Source organism: Hemitrygon akajei, chromosome 14, assembly GCF_048418815.1.
Source record: "Hemitrygon akajei chromosome 14, sHemAka1.3, whole genome shotgun sequence".
In the NCBI taxonomy this organism is placed as follows: Eukaryota; Metazoa; Chordata; class Chondrichthyes; order Myliobatiformes; family Dasyatidae; genus Hemitrygon; species Hemitrygon akajei.
In genome coordinates, this window is record NC_133137.1 from 98,706,213 (window position 1) to 98,732,126 (window position 25,914).

At 41.7% G+C, this 25,914-nt stretch overlaps 1 long non-coding RNA gene across 1 annotated transcript; it reads left to right on the plus strand.

Annotated features, from left to right (window-relative positions):
* The first annotated feature begins 1,926 nt into the window (after positions 1-1,926).
* Positions 1,927-11,622, plus strand: LOC140738842 (uncharacterized). Its single transcript, XR_012101466.1, has 3 exons — positions 1,927-2,636; positions 3,117-3,280; positions 11,464-11,622. It is a non-coding gene; the product is annotated as an uncharacterized lncRNA (long non-coding RNA).
* The last annotated feature ends 14,292 nt before the right edge of the window (positions 11,623-25,914 follow it).

Below are 25,914 nucleotides of genomic sequence, written 5' to 3' on the forward strand. Positions count from 1 at the left end.
GCAGTTGAAAATTGGGCTGGTATCCGCAGAACACGCAGAATCCCGCTGTAACGCAGCTGAATGTCTCAAGTCTCGCCTGCTGCGCACCCGGCCCCAAACTGTTGCAATAACATAAATGAGCTCGCTGGAAGTAAACGCGCGCGTCAAATAAAAGATCAACGGACCTGTACATTCACCCAGAGCCATTTAAAAAAAAATGTTTCCTCCACCAGCTTAAAGGCAGAGATATTACGTGCATTTTTAGAAGGAACGGTGAATTTTATAATCGTTTTTACTCCGTACCTCACAAAATGCCATCAACATGACTGCGTCGTGATTGGACCCCGATGAATCAGATTAAGCCCAGGTTACAGCGTCCAGTTGTCACCCACAACTAATCCCCGAAGCTGAACTCATCTTTGCCCGGAATTTAATTTGCCCGCCCTGATTGAACTGCGATTGAACTGCGAAGGGCTGGGGAAGGGACAGCAGAAGAGTGCGCATCTCTTGTGTTTGTTTAGTTCTAATAACCGGGAAAAGTTGGGTGACTTCAGTGGAAATTCCAGTCACTGGTGTCACTTCCCCGTGTCCTGATGCGGTCATGTTCACTGACGCGAATGTATTAGGATCATGACGGGAAACCAGAGGTTGAGTCAAACTGATTTAATCCCCCACACCGCCACTATCCTCCCCAGACAGGGCAACTATCTGGAAGGCGCTTCCGACAAATGAACTTTATCGCCAGCTAATAATGGCTGGCGAACTGCCCGAAGACATTTATTGCGCGTACAACGGGCCTCCATTCCGCTCCTTTAAGTTCCTCAGTTTCTTATGTAAATAGTCGCATGCACGCACCCAGCACTGCGCGCACCCGTCTCCCTTTTCCTCGGGCACGGGTCTGGATGTAAACAAATCCCATTATTCGACCACCCTCCCCACTCACCCCGACAAGAGGATATCAATCTGCAAAAGAAAAATCATTAATATTCCTCTTCAAAAATCGTCTCTTAATAGTGACCACGACGCTCAAAATTCCAATGTCTACAATTAAATATAAATTGATAAAGCAAATTACATATTAAATTAAAACACAAGCTACAATGCAATACTGCACACACTTTAACGCAAGTATATAAATAATATCTAAATGGATTTGCAACTTTTAAAGACTTATTTTGAATCTAATCTATTTGCTACGGTGCATTTTTATTTACCTGCGCACTCTTGGGGTTGTTTTTCAAGTAGTGGTTTCCAAGAGGGGGGAAAAGGCAGTGATGTTATTAGGAAAAGTAAGTTAAAAGGTTGCTGCGTCACAGGGAGATAGAAACAAGTTACATCCGTCAGAAGGCTGAGCGCTCTGGAAGTACTTGGCTACTTTGCAAAAGACATGTTGACCAATGCAATGTAACGCAGAAACTGACAAATTATTACATTAACGATTTTAAAAGATCTTTTCTGCTTCTTGGGAAGCAAAGCAATCCTCCTCAAGCCTCACGCGAACGCAGCATCCTCCTTCCTATCCGTGCGCGTCCACGCCGACGAGCACGCGTCGCGCAGCTGCAGTTGCGCATCATCCGCAAGCGCGTCCCCGCGACTGTTTATTTCCCTTCTTCCGCGTCTTAAACCTTGGATGTGCGCTGTATTAATGGAACCCAAGGCGAGAGGCGGCGATGCTCTTTGCAACGGCTGTAAGAAAATTTAACTTTGCAAAGGGCTTGGGCCGCAAAAGTAAACATCGTCACGGGCGCGCTCACGCCGGCCTCCAACGCGCGTCAGGTGCTGCTCACTCACTGTACCTCGCCGGACTATGGTGACGTCTTTATCATTTCTGTTTACATCCTGTTCGCTGGGGGGGGGGGTCAGTACTTTTAATGCCAGTTAGTTAATATAAACGCTAGTTAGCAAGCTAATAAACAAATTTAACACAGCAAAAAAAAAACACTCTAAACTGGAAGGAGAAGAGGCGTGCGCTGAGAGCCTGCTTGTGTTTTGGATTTGGACCATGTCAACACAGCGTCAGCACCCATGTTTACCTCCAGTCTGAATTTTATCTGCGCAACATGAGCTGGAATGCGGACATGAAGTGAAACACTCTATATAACATCAGCCATGTGGCAATCGACCTCGGTTAGAAGTGAAGACATGACGCAACATGCAACTAAAAACACTTTCCTTTGAATAATAAACCCTACACGCTGTCAGAGAGACATTGAAAGAAAGTTGCTTTAAATCTAACACCACCTCGTCCTTGGTTTGTGAACTGCGTCAGGGGGCACGACCCGGCTTTTTAAGAATTGCAACATTCCCCCGTCTCAGGCGCCGCAGGGCTACATTTTATTACAAACATTGGGTTCAAATGATCGACTTAAACCGATTGTTGCGTTTCTGATTAGAGCTGGTCACTTACGTTTCCGAGCTGCCCGGTTCTGCGACCTTTCGACCTTCCCCCAACAGATGCGGGTTTAAATTTGTTGAAAAGACTCTTCGGCAGCCCACCTGGGATGGAGGTGGGCACTGACAGCAAGTGGGGCACAGTTAAGTCGGAGCTCGGCGACCATCCATCCCACACACGGCGTCTGCAGGGGAATATAGCCGGCACAGTTTGGGTTTAGAGCCGCTGGAGGCACTCTGCCAGTGACTGGACTTCAGGCTGGGCAGTAAGCAGTGAATTGCAGCACCCCAACGTGTTTCTACCCCATGAGTATATGTTTTCTGTTGTTTCGTAACTTGATTATATCATGTCGATTATCATGTGACACTCCGAGGCCTCTATGGAAACTTGGAGGGGGGGTGACTGGTGGAAAGGGCAGGGCCATGTGACAAAGCTTGCAATTTTCTCTCATAATAACACCGCTCGGCTGAAAGAGCAAAATTCAGCCGAATGTGCGGCGAGGTCGCGTTTCTTAGTTTTGTTTCTGAGGTTTATTTTCGCAATGCAACGAGACCCAAGCTATACACACTTCATCCTACCCCAACATAGGATCTGTACTTCCAGTATGTCACCGCGGAGGAAGTTTATGCATTTTTTAAAGAGATCGCTATTTTTAAATGTTGCAGTTTAAAGCGGGCAGCTAAAAGCTTAAAGGGAGACGAGCACGCACTGAATGATACACAAACATATACAATTTTGCTTACAGCGGCTGTTCTATGTAATGTTATTTGAATTGCCTGCCCTCTACGTACTTCGCTGCTTGTCGATGCGAACTTGCTCCTCTGCCGAGTCATGTCAAACAGAACGCGTTCGGACTTCGCTACAGCCTGAGAGGGAAGAATACCCCAGCGCCACAGTGGCGACGACCAGGTTTGTTTGCTACCGGTTATATATAACATTGAAAATAACTTGATTTTCTTAGAAGTGTTTCCCTGGGATGCACAAAAAACCGGATATTATTCAAATGCCACATGGATTCAGATGTAACAATAATAAACAACAGGCATTAAGAAGCAATGAGTCATAAAAGACAAATACGCCAATAATACGTCAACTGACTTGCTGTTCAGCGGAGAATTGCACATGTGATTCAATGTGCCTTTCTGGTAAAAAGCTGAACAACAAAATACATCATCACCTTCCAGTGATTTCCTGGACGTGTTCTCGAAGGCTCAAGTGAAAGAGAAATCTGACGTCGGACAGACAGAGAGAGAGAGACATCTCCGTGGGAGCTTTTGCAATGGATAAGAGCAAATGGAAAGTTTATATTTCCATCTGTAACACTGGCTAAGTTGGCATGTTGCTACATACAGGGAGTGAGCTCGCAGACGTTCTGTGCTTGGCTTTATTTTGGATCCTCATTATTTATGGTTAAATAGCAGCAGTTTGGCAAGCAGGGCTATGGATTTGGTCTGCGTGGAGGTCACCTGTTGTGTGTGCTGAGTGGCTGGGGGCTGTCAGAGAGACGCGCTGCAGAGCCGCCATTGGCGGGAGGCCGTAATTGCAGCCTAACAGGTTGCAACTAGCAGCTCCCGCCAGTAACATGGATTCTGGAATACAGAGTGGAAAAGTTGACTTCTTGACAAGAGAATGTCAATTGGAAGCAAGGTTTTGTGATAGGAATCTGCAGGTAAAAGCTTTTATCCTTTTTAAAATTCTTTTATTCCAAAGTCGAGAAGGTCAGATTCCCAACTGTGAACATCTGCAAAAGCCTGCCCTGGCCCAATCACATAGACACCACAGTCAAGGAAGCTCACCAACGCCTCAACTTCCTCAGAAGGCTAAAGAAGTTTGGTGTGTCCCCAAAGTTAACGATGAACCAAAGAAAGTGTCCCATCTGGAATGTACCACAGGATGGTTTGTCACCTGTTCTGATTGAGACAGCAAGAAACTGCAGAGAATTGCAGACCCAGTTCAGCAAATCACAGAAATCAGATTCCTTTCAATGTACTGTCCATACTAGTCGCTGCTTCACTAAAGAAACCAGCATAATCAGAGACTCCACATACCCCAGACAGTCTCTCTTCTCTCCTCTGCCCTGGGGAAAAGCCTGAAAGCACATACCACCAGGCCCAAGGACAGCTTCTATCATGCAATTATAAGATAATTGTATAGTTCCCTTGTACAATATGACAGACTTTTGACCTCACAATCTACCTCATCATGGCCCTGTGCCTGATTGCCTGCCTGCACCACTTCCTTTGTAACTGTAACACTTTATTCTGCATCCTGTTCTTGCTTTATCTTTGTACTACCTGAATGCATGGATCTGAATGGATTCTAGGTAAAACAAAGTTTCCCACTGTAGCTTGGTTCATATGACAATAATAAACCAATTTACCTATAATAACTCATAAACACAAGAGATTCTGCAGGTGCTGGAAATCCAGAACAACACACACAAAATACTGGAGGAGCTCAGTAGGTCAGGCAGCATCTGTTGAGGAGGAATAAACAGTAAAGTTTTGGGTCAAGTCCTGATGAAGGGTCTCAGCCTGAAACATTGACCGTCTATTCCCCTCAATAAATGCTGCCGAGTTCCTCCAGCTCTTGATGTTGGAACTCAGAGGGAGGCTCTTCACCCCACTGGCTCTAAGGCAGCTCCCCATCAACCCTTAGTTCTGTCTAACTGTGCAATTTTTTTCTCTCCCAAATGCCCATCAACTCCTCTTTGAGACATTTTACCATTAACCAACACGAACTAATACACCCAGTGGCTGCTTTATTAGGAACTCCTCGTTAATGCAAATATCTTCAGCCAACTCAATGCATTAAAGCATGCACACATGGTCAAGAGGTTCAGTTGTTGCTCAGACCAAACATTAGAATGGTGAAGAAATGTGATCAAAGTGACTTTGACTGTGGAATGATTGTTGGTGCCTGTTGGGGTATTTTGAGTTTCTCGGAAGCTGTTGATCTCCTGGGATCTTCACACACGACAGTCCCTAGAGTTTACAGAGAATAGTATGAAAAACAATAAAAAAACATCCAGTGAGCAGCAGTTCTGTAGGCAAAAATGCCTTGTTAATGAGAGCGGTCAGAGGAGAACAGCTAGGCTGCTTCCGGTTGACAGTAAGGCAACAGTAACTCAAGTAACCGTGTGTTACAATAGTGATTGCAGAAGAGCATCTCTGAATGCACAATGCATCGAACTTTGAAGTAGATGGGCTACAGCAAAAGAAGATCACAAACATATAGAAATATACTCAGTGCCCACTTTGGGCAACTAATAAAGTGGCCACTGATTGAAATTTAAAAGCACAACATTGGGTTGTGGAAGGAAAGGGGCGAGACCAGGAGGAAATTCACACAAGCTGTGGAGAGAACTTGCAAACTACACACAAACAGTATCAAAAATTAGTGCTAAGCTCTGGTTGCAGGAGCTTTGAACTGGCTGTGCTATCTGCCACAATGAGTGCTTTGGTTATTTGGTTTGGTACTTTTGTTCTCATTAGACCTGCTATCTCATTTAGTGCCATGGAGTCAAACAGCACAGTAATAGGCCCTTTGGCCCAACTTGTCTGTGCTGACCAAGATTCCTTTTAAAGCTCGTCTCACTTTCCTTCACTTGGTCCATATACCACTAAACCTTTCCTGTCATTGTCCGAGTGCCTTTTAACTATTGATAATAAAACGTGAGAGCAAAGGTAATAGGATAGGAGTCAGCTTTGTGGCCACTATGTTTGCCTTGCCATTGTAATTCCCAATGCCTTCTTCATAACCTATGATTTCCTTTAGATGAAATATTAGCCATAAATATATTTATTGGCTCAGCCAACACATTCTTCTGGGATTGAAAATTCCGAACGTTAACAACCTTCAGAGGGAATAAATTCCTTGTTATTTCCATCCTAAATGAGCAACCCCTTGTTCTGAAACTATGCTGCCTCGTTCTAGACTTACACGCAAGGGAAAATATCCTCTCATTGTAATCCTATCCAGTATTTCAGAATCTTAGCAATAAATTCACTGTTCATTATTTTAAAATTTCACAAGTATGGGCCCAATCTGCTCAATCAATCCCCTTACTCCATGAATCAAACTAGAGAATACTCTGAACTGCCTGCAATGCAAGTCTACCTGTCCTTTCATCAGGAGACCGAACTCTTGAGCTGTAATCCAGGCTTAGTCTCACCAAGACCCAGTATAGTTACAACAAGACTTCTCTACTTTTGCAGACCATTTCCTTAGCAATAATGAATGACGTTTCATTTGTTTTTTCTAATTACACATTGCACCTGAACAAGGATGTACATGGTGCTAAATAAATTGAGCTTTTTTTGTACTTTGAAACAGGAGAATATTTGTGGAACTGATATTACGATTAAATAAATGACATGCCATTTTATGTCCTAAATTAACCAATGCATCTGAGCATTAATTGTCAGAAGAAACTTGCAATGAAAAATGGAGACTAATTCCATTAAAAAGGGGGTGATAATTATTTATGGTTGAGGATGAAAAGAAACAAAAAGACAAATATAGTTAAATCAAATATTGAGTATGGTGGTTTCCAGTTAGTTAGGCCATTGGTTGGTCAGGCAGCCAATGCAGTTTCAAGCATTCAGGCTTGGAGATGCCAGAAACGGCTGAGAGTGAAAATGAAATGATTTCACTACTTCAGCAAGTTAGGAATTACAAAGAATTTGAAGATATTGACAATCATCTTAAACATTACTTTGAAAATGAAGATTTAGAAGATGCAATTATCTAAAGCAGGGGCTCCCAAACTGGGGTTCATGAACCCCTCAGTTAATGATAGGGACCCATGGCATAAAAATAACATTGTATGAAGGCATTCCATTGTCTACATAGGTGTCTGCACTGATTTTGTTCATTTATTATCAGTCAAAAGAACACAGCAGATGAATTCCTCTGTCAGTGACTATAGGAACTAATGCAGTTTTTTAGACCTGTAGAAGTATTAGTAGTGTTCTAATTTGTTCTGTATTTCATTTAAATACATTAATTGTTACTCAGTTAAATGGTAGTTTTCTTTTTTATACCTTATAATTATTTCCATGAAACTTTGGCTAAATTGGGGCGGCCGCTTAATTGAACCAAACTATAATGGTCCCAAAGTGTCTCCATTAACCAGAATCCACTGTACTTCGTTCCCATGGGAGCATTGCCTTAAATATGGTGCAACATACAAGCTTAGGAGAATACCACAGCATTAGTGAGACATCTTTCATCTCCTGCACAAGATATTACATGGCCAATTAAATAAAATTAGTGCTTGGTGCTTTGAACCCAGAGGCAATAAAAACTTAGGCAAAGTTGGCCATGTTCATTTAGATACTGGAGAAAGGATTTTTATCCCAATAGAGATGTAGGAATTGATCCAATCTAAAATAAAATAGTGAATACATAAAACGCAAAGTATGACTGCAATACTTGAAAGGGAATAGGTTTTCCATACTCTTCTCAAAGTTTAATTTAATTTAATTATTGAAGTACATATGTCATCAAATACTACCCTGATTCATTTTCTTGTGGACATTCACAGAAGGTACAAAGAAACACAATAAAACCAATGAAAACTACTCGCAAAGATGGACAAACCATCAATACATAAAAGACAACAAACTGCAAATACAAAAAGAAACACAAATAATAAATGAATACATAAAACTGAAATGACAAATTGTAGAATCCTTGAAAGTAGGTTGCAGAATCGGTTCAGTGTTGAGATGAGTGTGGTTATCCACACTGGTTCAGGAGCCTGATGGTGTAGGGGTAATTACTGTTTCTGAACCTGGTGGTATGGGACCTAAGGCTCCGGTAACTCTTTCCCAATAACAGAAACAAGAAGAGGGCATGGTCTGGATGGCAGGAGTCCTTGAAGATCGATGCTGCTTTCTTGTGATAGAGCACCTTGTAGATGTGTTTAATGGTGGGGAGGGCTTTTCCTGTGACGGATTGGGTGGTATTCACACCTTTTTGTCAGCTTTTCCATTCATGGGCATTGGTGTTTCCATACAAGGCTGTGATACAGCCAGTCAGGATACTTTCCACTGTGCATCTATGAAAGTTTGTCATAGTTTTAGATATGCCAAATCGGCACGATCTTCTAAGAAAGTAGAGGCACTACTGTGCCTTCTTTGTAATGGCACTTCTATGCTGGTCTCAGGACACATCCTCTGAAATGATAATGCCAAAGAATTTAGAGTTACTGATCCTCTCTACCTTTGATCCCCCAATGAGGACTGGCTCATGGACCCTCGGTTTCCTCTTCCTGTGGCCGATAATCACCTCTTTAGTTTTGCTGACATTGAGTGAAAGGTTGTTGGTGGGGCAACCATTCAGCCAGATTTCCAATCTCCCTCCTACGTGCTGATTCGTCACCACCTTCGATTGGGCCCACAGCAGTCGTGTCATTAGCAAACGTAAATATGGCATTGCAATTGTACTTAGCCTCACAGACATAAGTATACGTGCAGGGGGCTAAGCACACAGCCTTGCGAAGTGCCTGTGCTGATGGAGATTGTGGAGGAGATACCATTATCAGTCCGAATTCACCCACTTCTACAGTGGACCCCCTGAATTGAAGCTGTAACCCAATTCCTAACTAAGTAATAACTTGACATACTGAGGGAATATCCATACATCCTGGATTATTTCAGTCCTGCAGATGAATTGTCACCTGACCCTGAAGTTTTTGGTATCAGTGTTGTTTCTCTCAGTGGGATCTTTTCCCCAGTAGCCACTATACAGCTGTTCCAGAAAAGGTTTGTGATATTTCATTATAAATTCAGAAACTTCCAATGAGACCAGAAAAGAGTTATCAATACCAGCTCTTTACCAATCATTCATGTTTACCTCTGACATATTCTATGATCCACCTGTACTCCCCATTACTGTTCAGCCGATTTTTGAAATTAGCTTTATTTGTCACATGTACATCGAAACATGCAGTGAAATGCTTCATTTGTGTCACTCACATCAGCAAGGATTGTGCTGTGTACGTGTCACCATGCTTCCAGAACCAACATAGCATGTCCACAACGCTATCCCTAACCATATGTCTTGGTGATTGCTGGTACAAACCACTATACACGCTTTCTGAAATTCCTGTCCTTAACATCGAACTTGATTAATCATCTACATGCTGTTGGCTGGAAAACAGGCCATGATTCTTCCAGTTGTAGATTATTTAGGGCAGTTGGCAACCCATTTCAGCTTTAGCACAGACTTACAGGATTAACAGCATCTCTGTTGGATTCACTGGGCAATGTAAATTTCAAAACAATATCAATTCAAAACAAGTGGTAGACTTTATATTTGACAGTGGCAAATACTTTTCTGAAAATATTAAATGCTTAAAAGATGGGGGATTCATTGTCTAATTTTGTGGCTGACTGAAGTTGCATATAATTGTGTCAAGAGTGGACAAGTGAAAGTGTTTGGCACTGGCTGGCTAGTTTTCTGTTCGGATCACAAGTTTGATAATACAATTTGATATGGGTCAAACCAAGATTATGGTTGGCATTTCAAATTGCCCTGATTTCTTACAGTTGCATCATGGTATGAGGAGATTTGGTAAGCCACCAAAGACACTGGCAAGTTTCTGCAGATGTCCCGCGGAGAGCATTATAACTTGTTGTATCACCATCTGGTATGGAGGAGCCACTGCACAGCATCAGAAAAGGCTGCGGAGGGCTGTAAACTCAGTCAACTTCATCATGGGCACTCGCCTCCCCACCACAGTGGAGATCTTCAAAAGATGATGTCTCAAAAAGGCAGCATCCATCATTAAGGACCCCCACCACCCATCAGAAAAGGTATGAAGACCCAACTCAACATTCTAGGAACAGCTTCTTCCCCTCCGCCATCAGCTTTCTGAGCAGACAATTAATCCATCAACACAGCCTTACTATTTTTGCTTTCTTTTGCACTACTTAATTTTTAATATTTATTTCTTATTGTAATTTATAATATATTTTATGTATTGCATTGTACTGCTGCCACAAAACAATAAAATTTCATGAGATACATCAGTGATAAGAAGCCTGATTCTGAAAGACAGGTTAATGTACCAAGATCAAAATTAAATTCTGTACCCATGCACAGAATTTATTCACCTGGCTTTGCCACACACAGTTTCATTCATTACAATGCAAAAAAAAAACTTATTAGATGTTGCAAGTAGGAGGGATAGTTGGATAAATCCCTGGTGGAATATTTTATGCCAGTTTCATTACCTGTGCCGACTGGGTTCAGTGGATGATACGGAGAGCAAGCTATTGTAGCAAGCTCCCCCCTCTCCACGCAGCAGATGAATCCAAAGGAATGGCAGAGGCTAATACAGTTTGGCACCAGCAAAGATGCAGGCATTGCCAGTCGACATTGAACTCATTGCCTTAGGTACACCAGCGCCAGATTTTTCCTCAGGGTTTACTCCCAAAGCATTCCTCGTGAGTGGGTATAGCTGCAAGGCAATGGAGGTTTGAGATCACATATTTCCTTCTCCTAGATACGCTGCCAACCATGGCTGGTGAGTCCCATCTGCCTGGAGTGACGTGCTTTAAGGTGGCAGTAAACCACATTCGCTCCTTCACCTGTCAGTAGAAATGGTTCCGCCAGGCTTAGTAGCTAAGTCACATGGGAAGGCCAGGAGCTGGACTTGGGTGTCAGAGGGTATTTGAGATGCATGCCATTGGGAGCATTTAATAAGGGATGAGAGCTTATCCCCACTACCACCCCAGCTATGACAACCTTAAGGAACCAGTGACTGGATTAACCAGAAATTATTCGGAAAGGAGAGTGACTCAACACGCAGAGAATGTGAAGCAAAAAATAAAGACAATTTGTGGTGGAGGAAGAACAAGAGACATGGATAGTTTAATTAATGTGTAATTACGTTCCATTGGTTGGCTTTTAGTGTTGTAATCCCGCAAATGTATACTGTAAGCAATTTGATTAGGAAGAGAGTATTACAATTAGATTTTATGCTGCTTCGCTGTTTGTTTTCATGCTGTGATGAAGTTCAAGGTTCACTGTCATTTTTACTGTTAATACCATTTACTACCTCGAGGTTCATTCTCTTGTAGGTTTTCACAGTAAAACGAAGAACTACCATAGAATCGATGAAAAACTGCACATAAACAAAGACCAATGTGCGAAAGAAGACAAGCTGTGAATATAAAACACAAATAGTAATAAGACCGCTCTATCTCATTCCTGATAGCAACAGCGAGAAGAGAGCATGGCCCGGATGGGGGTGGGGGGGCAGGGGGGAGTCTTTAATGATGGAAGCTGCTTTCTTGTGGTAGTGCTCCTTGTAGATGTAAAAGGTGAAATAAGAAAGCATTGACTGAATGTAATTCAGCTAAATAATTAATTAAATACTTCGTACTCCATCATGACATTGTTAGTATCTTCACATCCACAATTTTAAACCGCTTTCCTCAGTAAGAAGTAGGAACAGCTGTCCAATGAAGCAGAGTTCATCTTTACAAATGCACATTAGTTCCCGATCAGGTCTACTGCAGTTTTACGTGGGTGATCCCTGTAAAAACAGAAACTTCACATCTTCATAAAAGTTTTTATTCCCCCTGGCAGTTAATCTGATCAACCATTCTAGTCGGTCCCTCACCCCCCTCTATCTATTAACTCAATCACTACACTGCACTGTAAACACTTTAAACCACTTTTTATAATGCTGTTTCCTTTGTAATTATATGGTGGTATTTATGCACATTTTATTCCATATCCATCCTGTTGGATTGAGCTGTAGAGTTGTTCCTTGTAGTTTAACTTCCTTTGCTTGTTTGTAATTTTATATAATGACCTACATACATGAAATTGTTCAATGAGTTTTCCAGTGGTTACAGGTGCCTCTGCATTTTCCTGGAATCTTTTTGCTATCAGTGGTGAGTGTCACATTGCTTAAATGTGGCTATTTAATTGGTTGACTGTTATCTGTTGGAATTTCAATGAATTCAGCGGTCTGGTGTAACCACCTTCGGTCTTTCTTTTTCCTCCTTTGTCTCTTTGCTCTACCATTTGCCTTGTAAGATCTATCCGAGTTGGTCCTCCCGAAGTGCAACAGCTCATATTTGTCTGCATAAAATTCCATCTGCTATTTTTCCGGCTAGTCCAGATCCCGCTGTAAGCTCTGACAGTTTTCCTCACAGTCCACTACACCCCCAATCTTGGTGTTATCTGCAAATATGCTGATCCATTTTATCACATTATCATCCGGATATAGGTGAAAAACAACAAAAATCCAGCTCTGATCCCTGCAACACTCCACTAGTCACAGTCCTCCAGTCAGAGAGGCAACCATCTATAACTACTCTCTTCCATGAAGCCAATGACTAATCCAATTCACCACCTCATCTTAAGTACAAAGTGACTGAATCTTCTTGACCAACCACCCATGTGGGATCTTGTTAAAGGCCTTGCTAATGTCCATGTAGACAACATCCATGGCATTACCTTCATTAACTTTCCTGCAAAGTTCCTTGAAAAACTCTGTCAGTTGTTAGACACAACTTGCCATGCACAAATCCATGTTTACAATCCCTAATCAGTCCCTGTCTATCACAATACAGGTTGGGTATCACTTAACTGAAATTCCAAAATCAGAAAACCTCCAAAATCTGGAACTTATTGAGCACTAACAAGACATTACAAATTGAAAATTCCACAAGAAGCTGGAAGGTTCCCAGGTGACGCACAGGTCTCTGCACACCACAGACAGTTCTGAGAAGTGACTTCACATATGTAATGAAAAACAGAAAAATATTGCATAAAGCAAAAAATGAAGATCTCAATTATGTATTGAAAGAGTGGATTCATCAATATCAGAGTGAACATATGCCACTTAGCAGTTTGCGATCATGAAACAAGCAGAGATCTATCACAACAAACTGAAAACTGAAGGTAATTGTGTAATTTAAGAAATGGCACGGCATTAAATTCTTTAAGCATCTACTGATAACAATTGCCGCTGCCTGTGACCCTGTGGATTTGCTATACTTGCATGACGTGGCCCAGGCTCCAATGATTGCTCCAAAAGTTGGTTTCTTTATTTGATCCTTTATTAGTAATTAACAAATGAACAATCTCGAAACAATGAAACTTAAGTGTACCCAATTGTAAGCTAAGCATTATTCAGCAGTCAGCAAAAGATGTGACCTCCGCCGGTCCCAACCTACAAACTGCCACAAAATAAGCAAGAATACATAACTTATTCCCTTAGCTTTTACCACGGCACCACTCATGAGACTAGTTACCATAATAAACGCACAACACAGAATAAAATGCAGACAGAGAACAGGTACATGGCTCCAAAAACAAATACAGTGTCCTGTAGCCTTTAGATCAAAACACAGCATCATAGGTGGAGACTAAAAGCCTGCGGGTATTGTTCAACAGCTGATTCTGGTATCCCCCAATGCTGTTGTGCTTTTGTTACACATTATATTTTCATTCTATTAATAATGTCGGTAATTTTTACTGTTGCGTACATAAGTGAAATAAACAGGTGTACGACAAAAGACTGCTTACCTTTTGCTCACAAATTCAGAGTCAGAACACATCTGACAAACTCTGTCCATAATCCAGCCCTTTTACAGTGTGGGAGTCCAACTCAATATGTGGAAAGTAAAAATCACTTACTATCACAACCTTATGTTTCTTGCAAAAGTCTGCTATCTCTCTACAGATTTGCTTCTCCAAATCCTGCAGATTATGGTGGTCTACAATATTATACCATGAACGTGGGTCAAGCCTTTTTGATTCCTCAATTCTACCCATAGAGCCTCACTAGATGAGCTCTCCAGTCTGTTCTGACTGAGCACTGCTGTGACATTTTCCCTGACTAGTAATGCCACCCCTCCTCTTAAATCCCTCGCGCTCTATCTAGAATATCTCAAACAATGGAATCCCAAAACACTGAGCTGCCAGGGGGCAAACAAGTCGATCCTAATGGCCACAATGTCATAATTCCACGTGCTGATCCATGCCCTAAGCTCATCCACCTTTCCTACAATACTCCTTGCACTGAAGTATATGCAGCTCAAAACATTAGTCTCACCATGCTCGACCTTTTGATCTGACTTTGTATGTAGCTTAACAACATCTTTCTCTACAACCACCCCACTATCTGTTCTGGCACTCTGGTTCCCATTCCCCTGCAACTCTAGTTTAAACACCCTCCCCCCCCCCCCCCCCCACCACCATGCAGCACTAAGCAAACCTCTCCGCTAGGATATTAGACTCCTCCAGTTCTTCTGTACAGGTCCTACTTTCCCAGGAAGAGAGCCCAAGGATCCAAAAATCTGAATTCCTCCCTCTCACACCAACCCCTCAGCCACGTATTAAACTGTATAACCTTACAGTATATTTCTGTATAGCTCTGGCCTCACTAACACATGGCACAAGTAGCAATCCTAAGATCACAACCCTGGAGGTTCTGTCCTTTAACTTAGTACCTGACTCCCTAAACTCACTTTCCAGGACCTCATCACCCATCCTACCCATGTCATTGGTACCAAATGTGGACCACAACCTCTGGATTCTCACACTCCTGCTCGCCTCACCTTGCCTCTCCCTTCTTAGCGATGATCATTATTTAGTGTTTTTCATTGTTTTGTTTGCTGCTGATAAGTAGTCGCTGAGCATCACCAGCATCATCTGAACCCAGGTGCTGCCTGATTTGCTGAGGGTTTTCAGTATTATGGGTGCATGGTAGAGAGGTGGCATCGCTTTACAGTGCCAGTGACCTGAGTTCAGTTCTGCCAGTCTCTAAGGAGTTTGTCTGTTCTCCCTGAAACCACGTGGGATTCCTCTGGGTGCTCCAGTTTCTTCCCACATTGCAGAGACGTACAGGTTAGTAGGTGAATTGGTCACAAGGGTGTAATTGGGCAGTGCGTGCTCATGGTGCTGGAAGGGCCTGTTACTGTCTATATATCCAAATCAATTTTTTTTCTAAAAACATAGATATAATAAAATATTAACTGTTTTTATTTAGAATCACACCATCTGCTTTCAATTTGATTTTCATCATTCTTCATGGATTCTATGCCTTTTGGGAATTAACAGCTTCACTCCTTCTGTGCATCAGATGAAGCGTACAGAAATGTTCCCCTTCCTACAACGTACAGTATGCCATCCTCAGAGTGAACACCTCTCTTGAAACAAAATAAGTAAAAGCAGTTGTGCAAGGGAGCAGCGTGCATTTGGCATCTTTATGCCAATGGCCAGGACAAATGTAGTTGAGCTGTGAATTCTCGGAGTCAGACCGGATGATGTAGCCTTTATGGGTATGCTCTTCCTTTGGCCTGGATCAATGTAATTTGCTAATTACGTTTACATGTACAGTGGTTTCCGGTTAATTGGGACACATCGGGACTAGTACATTTTGGCTCAATTAAGCAGTTGCCCCAATTAGCCAAGGTTTCATGGAAATAGTTAAAAAGGTATAAAAAAAAAGGCAAACTACCATTTAACTGAGCAACAAAATATGTATTCAAATGAAATAAAAATTAGAACACTACGAATATTACTACAGTAATCTAAAGCTGTGTATTAGTTCCTAATAGTTATCAACTAAGGAATTCATCCAGCGTATACTACTGTGTTCTTTTGATTGACAGTAAATAAACAAAATCAGTGCTGATGCTCAGTGCAGGTAATGGACAGCCTTCATACAATGCTTGTGATAATTGCATCCTCCAAATCCTCATTTTTGTTGGAACATTCAAGATGATTGTCGATACCTTCAAATTCTTTATAGTCCTAACTTGACAAAGTGGTCAAATCATTTCATTTTCACTCCTGGCCGTTCCTGGCATCTCCTAGTCTGAATGCTTAAAACGGCAGTGATCAAAACAGTTTTGAATTATCTTACTGCTAATTTTTCACAACTATCACTGACCTTTTGTGCACCACAGTCCCAAGGAAACACAAGATTGAGTAGAGAGAGAGAGAGAATTTAGACCATAAGATAGAGGAGTGGAATTAGGCCATTCAGCCAATGAAATCGAGTTTACCAGTTTATCATGGCTGATCCCAGCTCCCATTCAACCCCATACACCTGCCCTGATGGTAAAGAAAGACCCAGTGGTTGATCAACTGAAGCACCAGGTCAAATTGGAAAGGAAGGTCGGGTACAGGCCGAATCGTGGTGGTGGGGTCCAGGTCCAAAAGTGATGAATGATTCGATGTTAGAACGATTTAAGTGCCGGGCCTGATTGAAAAGCTCAGGGTGTCAGGACTGGAGGTGAGGAACAGGCCACTTCAGCCCGGTTCCAATCAGTTCTGGTTGCCTCTCTGAGACATTTACTGCACTGAAATGAGGCTGTGGCCTGCTCCAGCTGCAATGATGCCTGGCCTCATGTCTTTTGTATAACTTCAGTTCTGAATGCTATTTTCTTTCTTCTACTGTTTGCCTGGTTTGTTTTTCTTTCTCTCTGCACATTGGGTGTTTGATGGTCTTTTTTTAATCAGTTCTTTTCAGGTTTCTTTGCTTTGTGGCTGCCTGTAAGGAGATGAATCTTAAGGTTGTATTATGTATACATACTTTGATAATAAACATACTTTGAACTTTGAGCTTTGAGCTTTGTTCTGTAAGGAGAGGAACTGAATTAATGTTTCACATCAATGGATTCAACAGAAGAGGGTGGAGTGAATGTTTTGTTAAAAACAACAATCAAACTGGAGTTTTAAATCAAAGGAGGTAAATGAGAAAAAAAACACGAAATGCTGGCAGAACTCAGCAGGCCAGACCCTAACCCTAACCCTAACCCTAATGCGAGGTAAATGAGAACAGTGCAGAGTGAGAAAAAAAAAGCTGGAACTGTAATCCAATCGCAAACAAGAGAAAATCTTCAGATGCTGGAAATCCAAGCAACAAACACAAAATGCTTGAGGAGCTCAGCAGGCCAGGCAGCATCTATGGAAAAAAGTACAGTCGACGTTTTGGGCTGAGACCCTTTGGCAGTTCTGGCCTGCTGAGTTCCTCCACCATTTTGTGGCTGCAACTGTGCAGTTAGAAACCTGATACTAAAGAGAATATCAGAAATACTCAGCAGGTCAGGCAGCATCTGTGAGAGAGAGAGAAAGGAACTCAATATAATAAGTTGGTGACTTTTCATCAGAACTGGACAGTCTAGTACAGGCTGGTAAAGCTGGTTGTCTTGTTGAATTCTATGTTTGGGGAAGATAATAACTCCGGTATTGTACAGTGTGGGAAAGGGAACTGGCCCACTCACAGCATTCAGTAGAGAGCTGATTCACACACCTTTTGTGTATCCTTCACATTCCATTCCGTTGGTCAGAGGAATGCTAACTGTTCATTAATGAGCCTCTGGACTGACTGCTCACTCACAAATACCACAGACAGAGCACGTGGTATTTCACTCACCGTGAAGTTCACCAAACTACAAGATACCTTCAGGTAAATCACTGAGTGTACATCAATGGGGAATCACATAGCGGAAGAGAGAGGCTAGTCTGATTACAGCAACTGTAAGAGTTATATCCATTCTCTTGTTCCTTCACAGCATGCTCAAAATAGTCGGGATTAAGCTTCAACTAAACTTCTAATAATTATCTGCTGCAAATGTCTGCAAAGGGCTAGCAATGCATTTCGAACACTGGCTTGCCTCAATAACATATCACCAATTGGTTTAAAAGTACTCTGTTAATCAGGCTTAATTTGACAACTGACTCTATCTTCTCCAAATAAAGCAATTGGTCTTGACTCTGGTACAAAAGGTGTCCAGTTGAAATGATATTAATAGCCCTTAGAGATGGCAAGATAGTGGGAATCTATTTTTAAGTCAAGAGAGAACAGACAGAATGAATTGTTCACCCAAGACACGCCAGGAAGCAGTATGACTGGCAAGTATGAGACTACTGGCCTATGCCATCTGCTTTGGCATTGGGCGCCATTAATGAATCTGGCAAGAACTCAAAAATGTTGTGGTACAATCTTGTGAAATTGTCACTCAAAGAACTGGGACAAACAGAAATGAACTTGATGTTCTGAAACCACATTCCAAACTAAGGACTCTTTGTATAAAGATAAGATCAACCTCAGTTATAATTCTGAGAACTTTGAAGTGAGATCCATTTGATACAGTGTCAGAGTTTTTAGTAAACATGTATTTCATACAGAATAGATAATTTGGACTCATTCCGAGTAGCTCTGGACCATGCCTCTGAGGAAGGACTTCTATGCTCTTGCCTTTCATTGATCCTGTTTATAGTTACTATTTTATAGATTTGCAGAATATACCCACAGGAAAAAAAATCTCAGAGTTGTATGTGGTGACATGTATATACTCTGATAATAAATTTTACTTTGAAATTTTAAACTTTGAAGTGCACAGTAGATCAACAAGATTGATAACAGGGGATAGTGTTTTTTTCCTGGAATTTATAAGGTTGTGGAGCATGTACTAGGATTGCAATATACAACTGGAGTTATTTCTGCTGGAGCAGATATTGAGAGGGGTGTGGTGAAGAGGTCTTTGATTTGGCCATCGTGGTTTAAAAATTAATCAGTTGTCAAGTTAGGAAAGGGCTCAGCATTCCAAATTGGCCAAAATTTGGAATTCTCCCCTTGAACAACAATTGATTGCTGATGAATAGCTCATTTTAAAAGTCCAAATAGTTAGGTTTCTGCTGACAATTTAAGGGATACTGGGGAAGTCCGTTACATGGAATCAAGTTCCTTATTTGCTAAAATCTTGTCGAATGACAGAGGAGGGGCAGAAGACAAAAAGCCAATTCCCTCTCACCCCTTCTTCTCACCAGCCCATCACTTCCCTCTGAATCTCCACCTCCTTCTCTTTCTTCTGTGGTCCACTGTCCTGACCTAACAGATTCCTTCTTCTTCAGCCTTTTATCTCTTCCACCTATCCCCTCCCATCTTCTGTCTTCATCTCCTGCTCCCCCTACTCACCTACCTTTCTCTTCACTTGGTCTCACCTATCACCTACCAGCTCCTTCCCCTTTCCCTATGTTCTAATTCTGGCTTCTGCGCCTTTCCTTTCCAGTCCTGATGATGGGTTTTGCCTGAAGCCTTGATTGTTAATAACCCTTCATAGATTCTGTATGACTGTTGAGTTCCTCCAGCATTTTGTGTGCATTGCTAAAGCCAATTCATGTTCCCATCTTTCCTTTTTCCTACTTGAAATTCTTCCAGTCTACTTTATTGTCGTGTGGACAAAAATGGCGAGTTACAAGTACAATCAAAAACGTGATTGCAGCAGCGATGCAATAAATAATACAACATAGATAATATTGAAAACCCTCAGCAGATCAGACCGTATCCAGAAGGAGAGAAACTGAATTAATATTTCATATCAATGATTCTTTTGCAGAAGAGGTGGAATGGATGTTTTTTAAACACAACGCCAAAGTGGAGGAGGTTTAAATCAAAGGAAGTAAGTGAGAACAGTGCAGAGAAAAAAACTGGAACTGTAATGTTGGAACACTGATATTATAAAAAATGCAATAAAATAAAGCAGACAACACTCAGAACATGAAATATACATGAAGTGTACAAGACACTGAAGAAGCAGAATGTGCAAAACAAAACATTAGTGCAAAAACACAATTAAAACCAAGTCCCTGGTTGTGCAAGAGGTTGTCCATAGTGTCTCATTGCTGAGGTGGGATTGGGGTTGTGCAGATTGGTTCGAAAACCTGATGATTGTAAGGAAGTAGCTGTTCCTGAACCTGAAAGTGTGGGATGTCAGACTTCTGTACCTCCAGCTCATCAATAGCAATGAGGTTTGGTTCTATATCTGTCAGTACACATGTTCTGTTCTGATATCCACACCAAAGGAAGATATAATTTCAGCACATGTGGGGTTCCCCCTTTGCCAGATATATGAAGATTCATCCAGCTGAGCTGTGTAAGTAACAAGTGCAAATCGACTGCCTGCTTTGCATCTCTGCTGCTTTTTACTTCCAATGATTTCAAAAGCAACAAAGACGTGAAATGCATGAATGAAGTAGAAATCTCTCCATATTGTCTGGGAAATAAATATACAGTCCAAATACAGGCACTTGAATCAACCTTGGACATTTGAGATAAAGGTGTAAACAAGCACTCTGGTTGATCTTTGATTGATCCTGTTATAGTTACTATTCTATAGATTTGCTGAGTATGCCCAGAAGAAAATGAATCCCAGGGGTTGGATATCGTGACATATACGTACTTCGATAATAAAATTTACTTTGAACTTTGAAGCAGATGAGACAGTTAGCATGAAACATACACTCAGTGGCCACTTTATCAGATATCTCCTCTACCTAATGAAGTGCCCACTGAGTATATGGTTGTGTCTTCTGCTGCTTTAGTGCATCCACTTCAAGGTTCAATGTGTTGTGAATTCGGTGATGCTCTTCTGCACACCACTGTTGAGTTACTAACATGAGAATGTCTGCAGGTTCCAGAGATCCAAAGCAGCACAGAAAACATGCTGAAGGAACTCAACAGCCAAGCAGCATCTACAGAAAATAATAAAGAGTCAACGTTTCGGGCCGAGTCCCTTCTTCAGGACTGTAGACTGTAGAGAGTCCTCCAGCATTTTGTGTGCGTTGCTTATCTGAGTTACCATTGCCTTCCTGTCAGCTTGAACCAGTCTGGCCATTTTCCTCTGACCTCTCCCATTAACAAGGTATTTTCACCAACAGAACTGACGTTCACTGCATGTTCTTGTTTGTCACACCTTTCTATGTAAACTCTAGAGACAGTTGTGTGTGAATATCCCAGGAGATCGATAATATCTGAGATACTCATACCACCCTGTCCGGCACCAAAAATCATTCCACAGTTAAAGTCACTTAGATTACATTTCTTACCAATCCTGATGTTTGAGCTGAACAACTGAATCATATGACTGTTTTTATGCATTGAATTACTACCACATGATTGGTTGATTACATATTTGCATTGATGGGCAGGTGTACTGGTGTACCTAATAAAGTGGCCACTGACTGGAAAAGCAATATGATGCATTTTTGACCATGTAGAAAGAAGGAGAAATTTAGGCCCTGCAGAGAAAATGAGAGGAGGAATTGTGAAGGGGAATAAAGAAATTCCAGAGTGTTTAAAGAAAAGTACATCTGTCTTCATCACACTGGAACAGTAGAAATAGAAATATTAGGAAGAGAAAGCCCATAAACACAAGAGATTCTGCAGGTGCTGGAAATCCAGAGCAACACACTAAATTCTGGAGAAACTCAGCTGGCTTGCAGCACCTATGGAAATAAACTAACGGTCGACGTGTCGCACCGAGACCCTTCATCAGAAAAAGAGGAGGCCATCTACTTCTTGGAGCCTGCCCAGTCATTCATTGAGATCATGGCTTCAGAGAAGGTGCTGAGGAGATTTCCCAGGATGTTGCCTCAACTAAATGGCATGTCTTAAAGGTTGAGCAAGCTGGGGCTTTTCTCTTCGGAGTGAAGGAGGATGAGAGGTGACTCGGCAGAGGTGTATAAGATTAGAGGTATCAATCGAATGGACAGCCAGAGACTTTTTCCTAGTGTAGAAATGGCTGATACAAGGGGGAATAATTTTAAGGTGATTTGAGGAAAGTATAGAGCAGAACGTCAGAGGTAGTTTACTTATCACAGAGAGCGGAGGATGTCTAGAACATCCGGCCAGGAGTGGTGGTAGAGTCATTTGGGGCTTTTAGGAAACTCAAGTGGATGATAGAAAAATTGAGGGCTATTTTGGAGGAAAGGATTAGACTTTAGAATAGGTTAAAGGATTGGCACAACGTGGTGAACCAAAGGGCCTGTACAGTGCTGTATTCCATGTTCAATGACTGATCTACATCACTACCACCTTCATGCATTACCCTTTCATACCCTGATGGTCTTAATGTCTTCATTTTGTAGGAACTCAGTGATCTAACCTTCTCGCTCTTGCAGGGTGGAAAATTCTAAAGTTTCATTTCCTCAATGAAGGTCTTTCTCTTCACCTTGGTCGTGAAGACTGAGGCTGGGATGCCTTGTTCGAGATTCCTTGGGTAGGAAAGCCATGATAAGTAAATTGGGAAGGAATGTCAAGGTCCAACAACCACTGATAATATAGCTGAAGAAGAAATACCATTAAAATGATAAGGACTAGAAGCATCCTCTTGCATTGGAATGATGGCCTTTATTCTAGAATTTCAAAAGAGGTGGCAGCATTGATTGAAATACATTAGCAATAATCTTCCAAAATTCCCTAATTTCTAGAATAGTCCAGTAAACTGGAAGGAAGGTTGTATATGTAACATTACAGTTTGTGGAAGAGGAAAAGGGGGGGGGGGGGGAATGCAAGAGTTACACTGCCAGACTGACATCTAAAACAAAAATGCTGGAGTTTATCATTAGAAATGTGGCTTTGGCACAGAAAGTCATATTGTAATTTCTCAGTTAAAGTGATTTTATCAGTGAAAATCATACTTAACAAATTAATAGGGTTTTTTAAGGATGTAGCTGAAGGATAGATAATGGTTAAGTAGTAAATGTAGTATATCTGGATTTCACTTCATATGGTGTCAAGGAATAGTTTGCAACATAAGATTGCCTCATAGAAATTGTCCGTAGACATTGACATTGATAGACACCATAGACATTGATGAAAGAAGAGCTGACTAAGAATGAACCATTCATTTTTGGATTGGCAGAATGAGAATAATGGGAGGCAAAGGATTGTGGCATTGGCCACTTTATTAGCTGGCCACTTTATTAGGTACACCTGTACACCCGCTCTTTAATGCAAATAACTAATCAGCCAACTATGTGGCAGCAACTCAATGCATAAGAGCATACAGACATGGTCAAGCGGTTCAGTTGTTGTTCAGACCAAACATCTGAACGGGGAGGAAATGTGATCTAAGTGGAATGTTTGTTGGTGCCAGACAGGGTGGTTTGAGTATCCAAGGTACCTGCGAGTTTTACACACAACAGTCTCTAGAGTTTACAGACAATGATGTGAAAAATAGAAAACATCCAGTGAGCGATAGTTCTGTTGGCAAAATGCCTCGATGATGAGAGAGGTCAGAGGAAAATTCAAGCTGACAGGAAGGCAATAGTAACTCTAATAACCATGCATTACAGCAATAGTGTACATCTCTGAATATCAGCTTTGAATTAGATGGGCTACAGTAGCAAAAGACCATGAACATACGCTCAGTAGCCGCTTCGTTAAGTACGGGAGGTACTTGTAAAGTGGCCACTGAGTATAAATGAAAAGATAGTGTAAAAGTGATTTGGAGAATGCAAAGAATCTTCAATACCAGCAGCTGAACAACAAAGTGATTCATGAAAATTAATATGAGAAAAACACAGGTTATTTGCATTGATCAAAGAAATAGAAATTTTTCAAATGTTGCAGAACTATTTTTAACAGGCAGATGGATTTTAGAGGGGACACAAAAGCTGCTGGAATCCAGAGCAACAAACAATCTGATGGAGAAAGTGAATAGCTCGACCACTGTCTGTGGGTGGAAAGGCATTCTCAACGTGTTAGGTTTGAAACCCAGCATTGGGACAGGATTTCAGTGTGCTGATGCATGAGACACAAAATGCAGGTGCAGCAATTAAGGAAGTGAAATGGTACGTTAGTCGTTATTCACATGGGGAAGAGATCGTGGACGAGAAAGGAAAGTAAGCATTGCTGAGATTGTACCGGCCTTTGTGGAGACCGCATAAGAAGCAATGCATACAATTCTGTTCTCTGTGCCTACAAAAGTATAGAATTCAAATAAATATTCCTTTGACAAGGGACTGTGCATACTCAGCTTTGACTAAACTACAGTTTAGAAGACTGAGGACAGTGGTGGAAGATTTAGAGAGGATGCAGAGAGATTTACCAGGCTTCTGCCTGGATTATAGAGCATGCCTTATGAGGAAAGGTTGAGTGAGTTGGGACTTCTGTCTTTGGGGGGAATGTGGATGAGAGGTGACTTGACAGAGGTGTACAAGTTCATAAGCGACATAGATCGAATGGATAGCCAGAAACTTTTCCCATCATGGAAATGGCTAACACAAGGGGGAATAGTATTACAGTTTTTCACACAGAGAGTGGTGGATGCTTGAAATCTGCTGCTAGCGGTGGTGATAGAGGAAGATACATTAGCAACATCCAAGAAACTTTTGGATAGATAGAAACATTGAACAAAGAAAACTCACAGCACAATACAGGCCCTTCAGCCCACAATGCTGTGCTGAACATGTACTTACTTTAGAAATTACCTAGGGTTATCCATAGCCCTCTCTTTTTCTAAGCTCCATGTACCTATCCAGGAGTCTCTTAAAAGACCCTATCGAATCTGCCTCCACCACTGTCACCAGCAGCCCATTCCACACACTCACCACTCTCTGAGTAAAAAACTTACCCCTGACATCTCCCTTGTACCGACTTCCAAGCACCTTAACACTGCTCGTGTTAGCCATTTCAGCCCTGGGGAAAAAGCCTCTGACTATCCACATGATCAATGCCTCTCATCATCTTATACACCTCTATCAGGTCACCTCTCATCCTCTGTCGCTCCAAGGAGAAAAGGCCGAGTTCACTCAACCTATTCTCATGAGGCATGCTCCCCAATCCAGGCAACATCCTTGTATTCTGCATCATATATGACCTACCAAAATAAACCACCTCACACTTATCTGGGTTGAACTCCATCTGCCACTTCTCAGCCCAATTTTGCATCCTATGGATGTCCCTCTATAACCTCTGGCAGCCCTCCACACTATCCAAAACACCCCCAACCTTTGTGTCATCAGCAAATTTACTAACCCATCCCTCCACTTCTTCATCCAGGACATTTATAACAATCATGAAGAGAAGGTGTCCCAGAACAGATCCCCGAGACACCCCACTGGTCACCAATCTTCATGCAGAATATGACCCGTCTACAACCACTCTTTGCCTTCTGTGTGCAAGCCAATTCTGGATCCACAAAACAAGGTCCCCTTGGATCCCATGCCTCCTTACTTTCTCAATAAGCCTTGTGTGGGGTACCTTATCAAATGCCTTGCTGAAATCTATAATCTCTATATCTACTGCTCTGTCTTCATCAACGTGTTTAGTCACATCCTCAAAATCTTATCCAACTTGATGTTTTCCAAAAGTTCCAGCCCATCCTCTTTCCTAACATCTATATGTCAAACTTTTCAGACTGCTGTAACTCATTCCAACAATCGCCAAGATCCTTTTCTGTAGTGAAATCTGAAGAAAAGTATTCATTAAGTACCTCTGCTATCTCCTCTGGTTGCATACACACTTTTCCACTGTCACACTTGATTGGTCCTATTTTCTCACATCATATCTTATGCTCTTCAAATACTTGTAGAACGCCTTGGGGTTTTCTTTAATCCTGCTTGCCAAGGCCTTCTCATGGCCCCTTTTGGCTCTCCTAATTTCATTCTTAAACTCCTTCTTGCTAGTCTTATAATCTTCTAGATCTCTATCATTACCTAGTTTTTTGAACCTTTCGTAAGCTTTTCTTTTCTTCTTGACTAGATGTTCAATAGCC